The sequence below is a fragment of the Saimiri boliviensis genome, chromosome X, assembly GCF_048565385.1.
Source record: "Saimiri boliviensis isolate mSaiBol1 chromosome X, mSaiBol1.pri, whole genome shotgun sequence".
NCBI lineage: Eukaryota > Metazoa > Chordata > Mammalia > Primates > Cebidae > Saimiri > Saimiri boliviensis.
In genome coordinates, this window is record NC_133470.1 from 2,271,974 (window position 1) to 2,283,483 (window position 11,510).

Sequence of the window (11,510 nt, forward strand, 5' to 3'; positions counted from 1 at the left end):
TCTGAGACTTCTAGCCTCAGAAATCCAGCTTGCAAGGTGAGCCTTTGGTCGGCTCCTGAGAACTTAGATTTCAGGTATGTTCTCAGTCTTTCTTAAGTGATAAGAGTGGCTCATGGTGCCTCAAGAGTTAGTATACACACTGCGGTTCACATTGAATACCTGATTTCCTTCTGAGAGTCTGCTATTTTGGAATGTGCTAGGCAGAAGGTACCTATACGATTAGACACTGAAAAGAGCTTTGGGAACTGATCCTTTATGAGCTTCCTTGATAGACATTTTTGCATGTGTTGTCAAAATTCAATACCAGAAAAAGTTAGCATGTTTACAGAGAGGATTCTGGGAAGCTTGCACCTAATTTTCTCTGGAATTCACTGCATGCATCTTAAAAAAAAAAAGTTTAACTTTAAATTTTTATTATTTTTTTAAATTTTAACATATTTTAAGGGTTCAGGGTATATGTGCAGGTTTGTTCGATAGGTAAATTGCATGATGTGGGAGTTTGTGTACAGATTACTTTCTCACTCAGGTGATAAGCATAGTACCGTGTAAGTTATATATGTATGTGTGTGTGTGTGTGTATATATATATATATATATATATATATATATATATATATATATATTCTCCGTTCTTTCATCTTCCACACAAGTAGACCTCAGTGTTGGTTGTTCCCATCTTTGTGCCCATGTGTTCTCAACTCCACCATTTTGTTTTAAATTACGAATCTAAAATTACGAAAAATGTTTAGCTCCCACTTATGAGTGAGAACATGTTACCACCTTAGTTTGCTTAGAATTACAGCCTCCGGTTCCATCCATGTTGCTGAAAAGAACATGATCTTATTCTTTTTTATGGCTGCATAGTTTTCCATGGTGTGTGTATATGCAACACGTTTTCTTTATCCAGTGTACTATGGATGGGCATTAAGTTGGTTCTATGATTTTGCTCTTGTGAATAGTTGCAAGCATCTTTTTTTGGACTGATTTTGTATTCTGTCATCTGCCGTGATAAATCATAGCTACGAATAGAGCTGCATGATGAGTTCTCACAGTGAATCATTAAACCTGGTCACATGAACACATATTTCCAGGCCAGAAATTCATTCCTGAATACTCACTATGTCTTCAATCATCTTTAAATTTGTTAACAGATTCATTGAGGTACAATTGATATATATATAAATTTAATGTGCATGATTTGATAACTTTGGGTATATAAAAACACCCATGATGCCATTGCTACAATTAAGACAATGAAGATATACAGCATCTCCCAAAGTTCCCTTGTGCCTCTTTGGTTTCTGTTGGTTTGTTTGTTTTTTGGTAGAAATGTAGCAGGCCGGGTCTCATTAACAGCTGAACAGGCAGGCCTCCATAACAACTGTGTCAGCACTGAGTGGTTAAGTTAAATATTAAAAGCTGAAAGAGCCAGCGCCCTTACACGAAGGCTGGAACGTAAAAGCCCACCAAGAGTTTTTTCCAGGCCTCTCCTGGGCCTTGAAGCATGACAAGGTAACGAAGGAATTCTTAACAGGACCCTTTTAGGATTAAACAAGTTTTTATAGGGGTACTGTATGAACTCCCCCAAACTCCGTGATATAGCAGGAGACAAGATAAGGCACCTGAACCCATCTAGATTAAGCAAATTTACTGAGGCTCCAGAGGAAGGTCTTGAAAACTCAGACCTTACTTATAGATTAGAAGTTAATCACATATCTATAGACGAATGCACACTTGCACGTAGACATATAGCTTAGAAGGTATAGAAGCTCTGGAAAACTTTGTAATTTTGAGTTGGTCTGGCAGTATTTTCCCAGCCTTCTCCCTGTACCTGATTACAAAAATAAACTCCCTTCTTCCCATCTGCATCTCGTTATTGGGCCATGAGAATAAGCAGCCCAACCCTCAGTTTGGTCTGGGAACGGAAACACTTACCATGCAATTTGCACTCAACACATTTTGAAGTGCTTTTCACTATAGTGTTCATATAGGCACTGTTATACAGAAGACCTCTAGAATTTATGCATTTCGCAGAACTGAAACTTGACACTCATTGAACTTCCCATTTCTTCCTTCCCCAGCCCCTGGCAACTGTTATTATATTCTCAGCATCTATGGGTTTGACTCTTTTAGATGCCATATCTAAATGTAATCATGCAATATTTAAAATTCAGTTACGGACCGGGCGCGGTGGCTCAAGCCTGTAATCCCAGCACTTTGGGAGGCCGAGGCGGGTGGATCACGAGGTCAAGAGATCGAGACCATCCCGGTCAACATGGTGAAACCCCGTCTCTACTAAAAATACAAAAAAAAATTAGCTGGGCATGGTGGGGCGTGCCTGTAATCCCAGCTACTCAGGAGGCTGAGGTAGGAGAATTGCCTGAACCCAGGAGGCGGAGGTTGCGGTGAGCCGAGATCGCACCATTGCACTCCAGCCTGGGTAACAAGAGCGAAACTCCGTCTCAAAAAAAAAAAAAAAAAAAAAAAAAAAAAAAAAATTCAGTTACGTTTTAACTTCCAAAGCTTGTCTTTCAACTCACATCCCAGTAAACTTTGCACAGAAAACCAAAATCATGTTGAAACATACATTTTATCTATACACTAATATTTGCTTTAGGTGTGTTTGAACTCGTGTATTTTCTAATTGATGTGTGTAGGCTTCTACATATGTCCATTAGATTATGTGCATTGTGTGTTTTAGCACCTTAATATCTTTACTTTTTAAAAGAATTATGGATCTAAAATTACAGGAAAAGGCGTGCTAAAATCTGAAAATATGGCTTTAGTTTTTTTTCTACATCTCCTCATTAATTTTGCCAATTGCCACTTCATATATTTTGATGTTCTTTTCTTTTTTAATCTTTTTTTCTCTTTCTAACCTCTAGACCACCAGGGACATATATTTTAATGTTCTTACGTATTAGATGATTAAGTCTACAGATTGGATGAGAAAGAATTTTATAAGAAAATATAACCTCACCTCCAGAGGCCATCCATGGTTTCTTAATACAAGCAAGATTCCAGCAAAACAAACATTGCAATATTATATGTTACACAAAATCTCGTTATCATTCATGTCTAATTATGTGAAACTTATAACTTCGGCTACAATCTGTTGCTTGGAAGTAGGGTACTAGCTCCAGCCCACATAGGAAGGGAGGAGATTATTTAAGTGCGTAATTAGCAGGAGATGGGCAATCATGTGGAATTGGGTAATAGATATTCTGACTACATGAAGTTCATAATAAGCAGAGCTTCTACAATCATTGTTCAGTTAGCAAGGGATATAAGTCATCTAGTTGTGGTGTCAATTTAACAAAAGAATGATAAATACCGTAGTCTATGCAAATTTTGCTATGGAATAAAGGGGTCATGAAAGATGAGAGATGGTCAGTAAAATACATGCTTGCAATGACTAAAATGTAGCGTCACTAACCTCACCATTTTGTCTTTGAATATGACCCACTAAGTCTTCCGCTTTGGTCATAGATAAGTAGACAGGCCCTTCTCCCTCTTGGAATTACCTTGTTGCTTTCTTCCTCAAAAAAATGCACAGTGTTTCTTTTATTTGTTTCTTATTTGCATCTGAGAAATCATCAGTCCACATGTAGTGATCCTGTACTCCGAAACATCCTATACATTCTAATTTCTCAATGTTTGGAATACACATCACAGTGTTATTTATGCTGTGCTGAATTAAAACAGTGGCAACAACACTGTTTCAATATATATCACAAAAAAAGAATAGTACAAAATATGGATCACAGAAGAGATCGAATCAAAATAGGGTTTAACGACTCAAAAAACTTAAACAACACATTTGAAAGTTAATTATGATGCCGAAAGCCACCTTCAGGCTTCTTTTCTAAAATCTATGTTTTACTTTATGATGGAAAAGGAGAAGTCCCTGGAGGCTGTCTCCTCGAAGTAATTTATTTCTAAAGGGAAAAACTCCAGCATTTTGGCGACATGATTTGAATATCACACATACGCCTTTACTCCAAATTTTCTTTTCCTTGGACATTTTTATAACATAACATGAAATAAAAATGGATGTATCAGAATGGTGGAAAACATTAGACCTAGATTTCTAAACATTATGTTAATGATAGTTTTCTAGAATTGTCAGAAGAGGAAATAAAATTCTTTTTCCAGGGGCCACCAGGATGTATACATAAAAAGCTGCTCTCTCTTGACCTGGCTGCCTATAAAGTCAATGTGACCAAGATGTTCATATGTACATATGTCTGAAATTTTATATGGGAGAGTGAGAGGGAGAGAAGAAATGATATAATTTGGAGAACTGGGGATCTAATCAAGAGTCAACATTTCTCCCACGGGTAGAGTTCCACAAGTAATTGTGGAGTAGAGTTTTAGAAGGAACTTTGCCAGCTTCTCATCTTCTTTTTCAAGGGGGAAGGAGCTCTGTGATGTCACAAGTGCCACCATTGAGCAAGAGTTCCTAGGATGGTCTCTCGACAATGCCCCTCAGGAGAATTGCTTGAGTCCAGGCCTGCCTTAGAAGATGCCTGAATACTCCAGAGTGGATCCCGCAACTACTGAGACTGTGCACTCAGCCCTAGTGGGAGAAGGTATGTGAGCAAGCAAGTGTGGGGTCCTCCAACTGCTCCAAATACCTGCACAGAGGTGGGCTCCAGGCAAGTTGCCCTGAGGGGAACACAGTGGCACCTGGGCAGGGTTGCCCATAACCCAGAAGCCCAAGGGGGGTTATTATTGTGTTCTAATTCGTTCTTTTAGTCCCGCTATCCACAACCTGATGGACAGTAGTATGTTAGCCGCTCGGTCAGCCCCTTGCCCTGCTCTGGCCTATGGCTCCAAGGCTAGTTTGGTCCCCCTGCCTCTTCTGTTGCATGGGGAGGCTACCCTCTGCTGATGGAAGGCAGAGGGCCACAGTGTTCCAGACTTCTTTGTACCCATGTTTGGCGGGGTCCCTAGTTCCTGTCCTGCATCTGAGAAGAATGAGGATACACTGACAACTGAAGAGCGATTAACACAGAGCATTTTATTGAGTGATGAAACAGCTTTCAGTGGACAGGGAGACCCGATGATCATCCCCCTACCTGAAGGCCGCAAAGTCCTCCCCCACCCAAAGGTGAGAGGTTTTCCTAGAGGGGCTTAGTCCAGGGCTTTAATGGGCTCAGAATGGGGGGTGGGTGCTGATTGGTCTGTGAGTATGCAAAATAGGCAACAGTGTAGAAACCAATTAGGGCAGGGCAGATCTAGGTGAAAGGTGGGGGTTCATCAGAGAAAAGTGCACCAAATGGTAAGAGGTTCTCAATATGGTCTACGCATTTGCTGAGACTCATAGCTTCGGCTTTCAGGCTTTAAACTGTCATTGGTTTGAAGGTGGGGTTTCACTAGTGACCCGGCCCTGTCTGCCTAGAGATTTGTCTGCCTTCGGCTACTATCAATCTTACCCATCCAGACATGGGTGTCACAAATCTTGACCCTCTGTATAATGAGAAATCCAGGTAGAAGCTGCATATTTCCATGCTTCACTAGGAGAAACATCAGTTATTTTATGAACCCTCAAAGAATTTCAAGGAGTAGGAACAAGCATAAATATATTTATGTCAACATATTTAGGTTGAATGAAACCCTACTCTTCATTAAATATGTTGACATAAATATATTTATGTTTGTTCCTACTCCTTCAAGGGAGGCGGGTGTGTAAAGGGTAGGTGAACTCTGAAGTTCTGTGAGTCTGCAAAGAAAGTACAAAGGAATCTGCAGGATAAAACTGACGGCTCTAACGAAAATTAATAAAAAGCAGAATTAAAGAAAGGGCATTATCACTGAGGAGGTGTGTGTTTATTATTTAGAATTACACACTGTTTTGTTTAAATCCAGCTTTGGTGAATACAAACCATAACAAATTTTATATTACCAGATACAATATTGAAGCAGGATATTTCTCTGACCCCTTCGCGGGTAGGAACTGGAGTGCATGGGCACTGGCAGGAGCGAATTCCACTCACTTGACTTGCTGTGCTGCACCCCTCACCCATGACTTCTGAAGCCCCTGAGGAAGTTAACACTTTTAACAATGGCCTTTCAGCTTTACCATCTGTGGATGGCTTAACTATTAACAGCTCAGTGGAGGGTCACTGTGACAACCTTTTGCACTTACCATCTAGGCACCTGAGTTCTTGTCTTGCATCCAGGAGGAATGAGGTTGCATAAATAAATTGAAGGGGGTAAATGTGGGGATTTTAATGCCAATGAAAGTGGCTCTCAGTAGGAAGGGGAGTTGAAAAGGAGATGGAGTGGGAAGGTAATCTTCCCCTGGGGACAGCTGGACTCCTCCCAGCTGTGCTGTTAAGCTGCCCCTCTGAAGTCAAGCCACATCAATCCAATGTCCAACCGGAGTCTCTGATGTCCAGCTGCTTCTCCTCTTCTCCTCTCTTGGTTGCTAAGCCTGGGTTCTTATGGGCACAGGAGAGGAATAGGGCGAGCCATGGGTGGTTTTGGAAAAGGCAGTATTCCAGTGGAAAACAAGGATGTCAGTTCTACTTTGGGTTGTGGTATTAGACATTTTGGCTTGAGGATGAGGCCCTCACCGGGGACCTGCCCTCTTTTGCCTAGAATTTCTCTGCCTCCTGTCCCTATCAATATTTCTTATGTAATCAATTACTCCACCTCTTTCACATGATATGAGCATTGTAAGGCCAGTGACCAATGTGGGCACATTTGTATATCTATCTCTCTAGACATTTCAATAGGGTATGTTCATAATGAGCCACCAACTAGAAACATCATTGCAACATTACACTTGCAAGAATTTGGAGATGTCCCAAGTGGTAAACTCTATGGAAAGAGTGACACAGGTGCATAGCATGTTTCTGCTCTCTGATGATATATATGCACCTATTTAGACAATGTACATAAATATACAGGTTCAGCCATGACATGTTCTCAAGATATTTTATTTGGCGAGAAAGTAGGTTTCAGGGCAATAACCAGAGTGAGTGTAACAAAATGAAGTTGAAAGAGGACTTTTTTGCTTTTCTTGCTTTAATTTGTTATCACAAGAATATTGTTTGATATTGGTTTTAACTATAAGAGCATGCTGGGGAACTGAATTACAGTGTGAAATAGTGCTTAGCTTTTGAGAGTAGCTCTTGGGCAGCACAGGAACCAAAAAGACCAGAATCATAGTTCCCCAAAGTCAGCTGGGATCTGCATAGTGTGTGTAAATGACATAGCTACCTGTTAAAATACACTGCAACCTCAACTTACTAGTATCAAGCAATCTTCCCACTTCAGCATCCCAAGGAGCTGGGATTGTAGGCATACACCTCCAAATCTGGGTAATCTTTTTTCTTTTTTTTGAGAGAGAGAGAGAGAGGGATGGGGTCTCATTATGTTGTCCAGGGTGGTCTTGAACTCCTGAGCTCAAGAGACCCTCCCACCTCAGCCTCCCAAAGAACTTGGATTACAGGTGTGAGCCATGGTGCCTGGCTTAATTGAAGCATTAAGATCATTTACTTTTCATTTGATTATTGGTAGTAGGATTTACATGTGACATGATGTAATCAAAAATTCGTGTCCCCTCACAAATTCATATGTTGAAGGCCTCACTCCCAATATGATAATGTTTGGAGATGAAGGCTTTAGGAGGTGATTTGAATTAGGTGAGGTCATGAGGGGTTTATATCTTTATAAGAAAAGGAACGAACAACAGAGCACACACACTCTCTCTCTGGCTGCCAAGTAAAGACATAGTCAACGGCAGGCATCTGCAACCCAGGAAGAGAGCCACCACCAGAAGATGAACATACTGTTAACTCTGATTATGAGCTTCCAGCCTCCAGAACTTTGAAGAAAAAAAATATTATGTATGTCTGGCTCTGTTGCCCAGGCTAGAGTGCTGTGGCATCATCTCAGCTCACTGCAACCTCCCCCTCCTGGATTTAAGCCATCCTCCCACCTCAATCACCCAAATAGGTGGGACTAGAGGCACATACCACCATACCTGGCTAATTTTTGTATTTTTGGTAGTGACAGGGTTTTACCATGTTGCCTGGGCTGGCCTTGAACTCCTGAGTTCAAGCAATCTACCTGCCTTGGCCTCTCAAAGTGCTGGGATTACAAGTGTGAGCCACCATGCCTGGCCAGAAAATAGATTTTCATTGCTTATGTCACTAAGTCCAGAATATTTTGTTATGGCAGCCCTAGCAGACTAAGACATTCGTCAACTACCTTTTAAATAGAGTTTTTAGAAAACACACATTCCTTTTATATCTTACTGTCTTATGTGTCATCCCTGGTGTTTTTGATTCACTTGTATAAATCTACATTTTTATCTGTTAAAATTATCCTATTGCTTAAATGACTTTCTTTGACATTTCTTGTGGCACTGGTCTGTGGGTGTTTACTTTTTCAGTTTTTTGTGTATTTTTTAAAGTTTTTATTTCAATTTTAGTTTTGAGTGATATTTTTACTCAGTTTAGAATTCTAAGCTGGCTGTTATTTTCTTGCATTTCTTTAAAATTTCCTCTGAAAATTGTCTCATGTCTTGCATTTTATATGATGAGAACATTATAGTTATCCTTCTGTACTCCTCTGTAGATAATAATTTCTTTTTGAGATGGCGTTTTGTTCTTGCTGCCCAGGCTGGAGTGCAATGGTGCGATCTCTGCTCACTGCAACCTCCGCCTCCTAGGTTCAAGCAATTCTCCTGCCTCACCCTCGTGAGTAGCTGGGGTTACAGGCACCTGCCACACACCTGGTTAATTTTTTGTATTTTTAGTAGAGATGGGGATTCACTATATTGGCCAGGTTGGTCTCGAACTCCTGACCTCAAGTGATCCACCCACCTCGGCCTCCCAAAGTGCTGGGATTACAGGCACAAGTCACCACAATGCGGCCAATAATGAATTGTTAAGCAAAATATTTTTTTTTTAATTTTTATCCTTTTTACTAGTTTATAGTACTTTGATTTTCAGTATGATATGCCTTGCTTTGGTGTTAACTTTTTTTTTTTCTGTTTCATATTCATTGGAACTCTATGGATCTGTGGGTTTATGAGATTCATTAAATTTATAAAATTTTTAGCATTATTTCTTTAAATATGTTTTTCCCACCATTTCTGATTCCAGTTATCTGTGTATTATTCTGGATGAGGTTGTCTCACAGTTCCCTGGATCGCTGTCCTCTGTTTTATCCATCATTTTAATACTGATGTTTTATTTGGATAATTTCATTGACTGAGTTTTCAATTTCACTAATCTTTTATTTTGCTGTGTTGAATATTCTATTAATCTCATCTAATGTAATCTTTATCTCAGACATTGCATCTTCTGACTCCAGGAGCTTAATTTACTTTTTACATTTTTCTGGGCTCTTTTTGTGGTGTTGATCATTCTGACCACTTTCTTCATCATGGAAATTAATCATGGATTGCTTATGACTCTTTTCTACTAATTGTACTATCTATGTCATTTTTTGGTCTGCTTCTATTTATTGAACTCATTTGTCTCAACATGATTGATTGTTTTTTTTTTTATGTTTCTTTGGATACTACTCTAACGTTTGATTAGATACACCCTTTGCAAATTCTACCTTTTTGGGAAAGGAGTCATCATAAAATGGGTCATCATAAAGGTCTTCATCCTTGTCATCTTCACATTAAGTAGGCTGAGGAGGAAGGGTTGGCCTTGGGGTGGCAGAGGTGGAAGAAAAGCAGAGGGTGGAAGAGGAGGCAAGAGAGGCAGACACACTTGGTGTAACTTTTATTTTTAAAAATCTGAGTATAAGTAGGCCCATATGATTTAAATATATGTTGATCAGGGATCTATTGATCTGTCTAGTAATAGACAGAGAGAAAAACATTTCCTGCACATTGTAAAGAAAATGGCATACTTTAACTCCCAACCAGTGAAAATGAAAAGACCGCCTAACACACAGGACATTAACACAAGATATATTCAACGGTATTGCTTCATGGCTGGGCATGGTGGCTTACGCCTGTAATTCCAGCACTTTGGGAGGCTGAAGTATGAGGATCATTTGAGACCAGGGACTCAAGACCAGCCTGGGAAACATAACAAGACCCAGTCTCTACAAAAATAAAAATAAAAATAAAAATATTAGGCCAGTCATGATGGTACATGCACGTAGTCTCAGCTACTTGGGAGGCTGAGGTAGGAGGATTTCTTGAACCCAGGAGTCTGAGGCTGCCATAAGCATTGATTTGTGCTATCGTACTTCAGCCTGGGCAGCAAAGTCCTTGTCTCTTAAAAAAATAAAAATTAAAAAAAAAATAAAGAAAAGTTTTGTTTCAGTAGTTTTGCCCTAGACTAAAGGTTTTTCTGGTCTCACCCAATAGTGCTAAAAAGCAAGTTACTATTAAATTGTCAATGTGGTGGGAATTATTTCACATGGGCATATAAAAAGGGAAAGATGGCATGGGTGTTTTACAATTATGAATCTATAAAATTGTCACTTTTATGTTGGGCATGGTGGCTCAGGCTTGTAATCCCAGCACTTTGGGAGGCCAAGGCAGGTGAATCACTTAAAGTCAGGAGTTTAAGACCAGCCTGACCAATATGATGAAATCCTGTCTCTACTAAAAATACAAAAACTAGCCAGGTGTGGTGACATATGCCTGTAGTCCCAACTACTTGGGAGGCTGAGTTGGAAGAATTACTTGAACCCCAGGAGGCAGAGGTTGCAGTGAGCCAAGATCAGGTCACTGTACTTCAACATGGTCAACGGAGTGAGAACCTGTCTCAAAAAAAAAAATATTGTCACTTTTGTTACTTGCAGATAAGACATGAAGCTGAATTAAAGAAAAAACACATGCAAACATATGCAAGCATGTGCACACACTCACATATGGATATACAGATGTACATATATAGTCAGTGTTTTGTATCCGTTGCTTCCACCTCCAAGAATTCAACAGAGGATCAAATATACTTGAAAAAATAAATAAATAAACAATACAAAATAACAGTACAATACTAAATAATATAGAATTTTAAATTACAAAAGAATGCGATATATAACATAGCATTTATATGTTATTAAGTGTTAGAAATCATCTAAGAGGATTTAAAGTATAGGAACGCATGGTCATAGGTTATGTGCAACTAGGATGCCATTTATATCAGGTCATTGAATACCCATGAATTTTGGTATCGCTAGGAGTCCTGGAACCAATTCCCCATAAATACCAAGGAATGACTGTATAATGTATACCAGTTTAGCTACTTTCTCAAAACAACGAAGAATACAAAGTGTGGGCTTTTAGTCTGACTGCTAAGACAATATGTTTATTGTGGAAAATTTGAAATATATTGGAGAAATATACATTTAATGAAATAAGTCAGAACAAACAATGTTCTAACAGAACTTTTTTTCTGAATTGAATATTGAATAAAGATAAGAACTTGAGTGAATATTTTGTTAAATAATGCTTTTTATCTTTCTCTATTTAAAAATAGAAATGGTTTCTCATCATGTTGCCCAGGCTGGACTTGAAAT